Genomic DNA, 5,750 nt, shown 5'->3' on the forward strand with positions numbered 1-5,750 from the left:
TTATATATTATATAGTGCAACATAATATATTATGTGTAATTATATATTTAATACATATATAATACATTATAAAAATATATGTCACATAATATATAACACATATTACAAAATAAATATATAATATACTATATAATATGGAATTTTATATTATAAATGTTATATAATATAAATATATTATAAACATTATATATTTATACATTATATATTATGTTTATTTTAAAAACAAAATTATGCTAACAAGTCATTCTATTTCAGATTGTATCCACTTACTTCATCTTCCACACTGTAGAATATCTGTATATTACTATATAATATATTATGTAACTACATATTATATAATTAAATAATTATATCATGTATTTAATTATATTATACAATAATGTACATATAAATAGCATATGTATGTGTGACAAGTCCTAAGGCTTGGAGGCTTGGAGCTTGGAGAAGCTGAAGTGCAGGTTATGGCTCTGAGGCATCACCTCCAGGCTGGGTACCAGGAAGATGGGCAAGGCAGGCATCAAGACTGCATAAGACATTACCTTAGTGGTGGAATCACGCTTTCAGCAGATCAAGACAAATCTCAGACCATGTAAAGAGAGATCATTGGAAGAATTGACAACACAAATTGTCTCATTGACATCAAAGAAAAACATCACCCACCTCATGTCCCAAGACATAGTAGAACACCTAGAAGGTGGAAGAAACAAGATATTCACCATGCAGAGGTCCTGAAGGTTGCTGATGACATACTGAACCCTGGAACATCATTTTCCGAAGTCAAGAGAAAGCCAGGTGGATTGCTGAAAGTAATTGCTGTATGTCAAAGGTTTTATAAAATATACATTTACATAATATGTATGGATGTGTGTTTGAAATTGGGAAATAACTTAAAAATAAGCATATTTTCCTACTTAGCAACTTATTTGCCATGTCATCACTTACCAAATAAACATCTTTACAGTCACATAAAAATGAAATACTTAGGGCCTAGAGAGATGGCTCAAAGGATAAGAGCACTTGCTGTTCTTCCAGAGGACCCAGGTTCAATTTCCAGCACCTACATGGAGGCTCACAACCATCTGTAACTGCACTTTCAGGAAAGCTGGTACCTCTTCTGGTCTCCATGGGAGCCAGGTAAACACTCAGGCAAAGATGAATACACATAAATATTTTAAAAAATGAAACATTCATCTACATCCCTACACACACACACACACCCCAAAACAGTCTGATGGAAGAAATCCAAGACTAACTAAATGGAGCAGTATTTCATACACATGGCTAAGAAGCATGCTGTGCCCACGGATAGGAAACACCCCATTCTCGTGGATAGGAGACCTCAGTACTGAGATGTTAGTTCTTTCTAGATCCAAAGTAATGCAACCCTAAATAAAAGCACAGCCAATTATTTTGTGAATATCAATAAACAGACTAGAATTTTTCTAGGGGGCGCCGGTGAGAAGGTTCAGTGGTCAAGGTACTTGCTATCAAGATTAGCAACTGAGAGCAATCTTTGTAATTCACACAGGAAAGAACCCACTCCCATAGGTTATCCTCTGATTTCCATATGCAGTACATGGCACATGAACACAATGCCCTAGATGTACACACACACACACACGCACACGCACACGCACATGCACGCACACGCACACACACACATGTGCACATGTACAATGCATGCGTGCATGCATGTACGTTTAAAGAAAGCTTATATGGAAAGGAGGAACACTGTAGACCAGCTAGCATCAGAAGAAGAACGTGAAGACTAACCAAGCAGCATGGCACAATATAGACACTGCCAACAGGACAGAATGCTGCCACAGAAACAGAGGCATGCAGCTGAGCCTGAAGACAAAGGCACATCAATGGCAGCATCCTACCTCTACAAATCCCCATGCCAGTCATCACCAGGAAACAGGCTTTACTCACTACTTACTTACTTTACAGACGTGAAATTAAAGTGACCCAGAGAACATAAGATGCTCTCGCTCGCTCTCTGTCTCTCTGTCTCTGTCTCTCTGTCTCTCTATCTCTGTCTCTGTCTCTCTGTCTCTCTCTCTGTCTCTCTGTCTGTCTCTGTCTCTCTGTCTCTCTCTCTGTCTCTCTGTCTCTGTCTCTCTCTCTCTCCTTGAGACAGGGTTTCTCTGTGTAGTTCTGGCTGTCCTGGAACTCACTCTGTAGACCAGGCTGACCTTGAACTCAAGACCTGTCTGAGTGGCTGGGATTAAAGGCTTGACCACTGCTGCCTGTTGTCCATGATGTTGTCAATGTGTTACCAAAAATATAATCTATGGAAGAATAATTGATGAATTCAACTTTGTTAAAGTTAAATATGTCTATAAATCAAATCAAACCTCTTGCTCTGCAGCCACACTATTAAAGAATGAAAAGACAGCTGTGTGCAACGATGCACATCTGTCAGCTCAGCCAATGGGAGGCTCAGGGAGGAGGATTGTGAGCTTAGGCCTGCCTGGCTTGTATATTGACATTGCCTAAAATTTCGAGGAAAAAAATAATAAAAAGATAATCTTCACATTTTTGAGATTTCATTTATTTCTCTTTTATGTATTGTCTTTGTTAGGGTTTTGGTGCTGTAAACAGACACCATGACCAATGTCTTATAAAGGACAACATTTAATTGGGGCTGGCTTACAGGTTCAGAGATTCAGTCCATTATCATCAAGGCAGGAACATGGCAGCATCCAGGCTGGCATGGTGCAGGAGGAGCTGAGAGTTCTATATCTTCACCTGAAGGCTGCTAGTGGAAGACTGACTTTCAGGCAGCTAGGGTGAGGGTCTTAAAGCCCACACCCACAGTGACACACCTACTCCAACAGGGCCACACCTTCTAATAGTGTCACACACACACACACACACACACACACACACACACACACACGGGAAACATATACAAACCATCACACGCATACACATGCTTTGCCTACATGTATCTCTACACACCTCATGTGTGTAGTGCCATGGAGGGCAGAAGAGGACATCAGATCCTCTGGAACCAGAGTGACAGTGTGGTGTGAGCTGCCGTGAGAGAGCTGAGACTCGAACTCAGGTCCTCTGATCCATCTCTCCAGCCTCAAAGCATGTATTTGGAGAAAACACTTGTAAACCACTTAATCTGTTAAAGAACTTGTATGAGAAAACACACAAAGAACTCAGCTCCAAACAGCAATAAGACAACAACAAGGGCCATTCAGAAGGCGAGATGGCATCTGAATAGACCTCTCACCAAAGACTACATCAACGGCAGAAGAACGTATGAGATGGTGCTCCACTATGTCAGAGTCTCCCAGGAGTCACCTGTTTAAATAACAGGGAGATAGCCCTTTATAACTCTTAGAATGGCTGAAATGCAAAACCCTGACAGCATCGAGTGCTGGGAAAGACCATTCTTTGCTGGCAGGAATGCGGGGTGGCTTCTTCTAGATAGTCCGGGAAATTGCCATGGTCAGGAGCTCATGCCAGACTGGACTCTAACCAGCCAGAAAAGCCAAACTGAAATAGAGCTAGGTTTATGCACAAAGAGAAGTTTTGAAATGATCCCAGTCCCATGAACAAACGGAGTGTCTGGTTCTGGCCTCTTCCCATGTCTTTTCTGTCGATGGGGGTACCTGATACACAGCAAATGTACGTTGAACATTCACTAAGTAAGTAAAAAATAAAATCAAGGTCCCTCTATTAAACAGTTACACTTGCAGCCCTTTTTGAGACAGTTTTGTTCAGGAGCCTAGGCTAGCCCCAAGCTCAGGATCTTTCTTCTTTGGTCTCAGGGCTTGGATTGCAGATGTGTACCACCAGGCCTGGATAGGCACCTAATTTTTCAGACTTATGTCTTCTTGCTCTCTATGGTGTACCCATTAGCTTGAAAGAACATGGAGGGCAGAACTCTGAGTTCTAGTGCTGTCTTAAGGAACGTGAGTCAGGACTAGTATCCTAGTGCCCACACCTCTCTGTCTTCTGAGAGCTAACATCTCCTGAGCACCTACCATTGTATTATCATCCAACTTAATAGTCACAATAATCTTCAGTGGAAGTCAATGCTCTTGTTTCAGAGAATAAGCTCAACAAAGTAGTCTTTAGCTTTGTGTTACCATATTAGGAGATGGGATAGCCTGGGCTTGGGTCCAGCTTTACTGGGCTCTGAAAGTCCTTGAATGCTCTATGATGCTAGGGGCCTACCCAGTTTTCTGGGTTAGAAAACTTGAAAAGAATGTTATGAAACAAGTCTGTAATTTTTGGAGCAAAAAATGGGGTCTTTTGTTATTTAAATAGGAACAAGGGCTGATTTGGTGGTCCAGCCGGTAATGACATGTGCTGCCAAGCCTGGCAATCTCAGTTTTATCCCTGGAATCCACACGGGGGAAGAAGAGAACCAGCTCCCACAAGTTCTGCTGTGAGCATGCATGTAGCCGCACCCTCCCATACACAACGGCCAAATCAACAGGAACAAGGTGATCAGTCTGCTGCTTTGAATGGGGTTGGGTGTCAGATGAGACGACACCTGATACCATGATGTCCGCAAAGGGAGGTGCTCACTCTCAGCACTGTTGCCTCTGTCCCCGCTCAATTCTATCCATTTGTGACTTTACACCTTTGACTGGAAGTCCTCTCAAGAGAAGCATTGATCTTTGTGATCACGGCCCTAGAAAGAGATAGGGATGGGAATCTTGAGACGAGAACCCATAATGTCTTAGTGAGGAAATTCATGTGTGTCCAAGTTTAGAAGAAGGCAGACTGTGATTTGGGACAGAATCTGCACAGTCGTCTTTGTTGATGGGTAGAGGATTCACACCATATGTTCCAGAAAGCAGAATGATGACTGAAGCATAAGAAAGCAAAGATGCACACAGAGAATAAAACCCTAAGCCCAGTCAGTGAACCCTCAGGGGGAGAGGCTGAATGACCCTAAGCCCTGCTCATCATTGTCTCCAAGCGTCTTTGTGGTAGGCTCTTGACCACTGACCACCACGTGCACCATGAAAAACACATTCACACATCTTGACACAAGTTTTCTTTTTTTCCCCTCCTTTTTTCTTTTAAAAAAAATGACTGTATTTTTAAATTTTTTTATTAGATTTTTCATTTTATTTTATGTGAGTGCTTTGCCTACGTGTATGTATGTGTACCACATGTGCATGGGGCCTGGAGAGGCGAGAAGGGGGAGCAGATCCCCTGGAACTGGAGTTAGGAGTGCTTATAGACCATCTTGTGGGTACTGGTAACCAAGCTCGGGCCCTCTGTCAGAGCAGCACGTGCTTTTAATCACTGCGCAGTCTCTCCAACACCAACTCAAGTGTCCCTAAAGCAATGCCAAAAACTTATCTAGCAATTCTTTGTTGGATGGAAGGTGTTTTACCTCAGAAGGGGGCGGGGTGGGGATGGGATGAGGCGGAGAAGCAGAGGGATGCGTGTGGACTGTTTGGAGGTTCCATCAAGGAATGGCTTTCTCTGTCAAGGAAGCTCTTCAGTTTCAACACAGACTTCCAGCTCCCAGAGAAATCAATGTCCGCTGTTCAGAAAGCCACTCAGTCTGGGGTCCTCTGTTCTTAGAGTCCAAATGGACTATCCGAGAAATAGAGATGGAGGAGCTCAGGGTTCCGAGGGAGCACTTCCTGCAGGCTGGTTTGCATTCATGCCATCATTGAATTCTCTCCAGTCCAAATGCACACATTTTATAGAAAGAGAGGCAGAGGCATAGAGAAATGTGGTATCAGGGGAGAGACAAGTGAGAA

The sequence above is a fragment of the Mus caroli genome, unplaced genomic scaffold (assembly GCF_978045245.1).
Source record: "Mus caroli unplaced genomic scaffold, Mus_caroli_1 scaffold_12, whole genome shotgun sequence".
Lineage (NCBI taxonomy): Eukaryota > Metazoa > Chordata > Mammalia > Rodentia > Muridae > Mus > Mus caroli.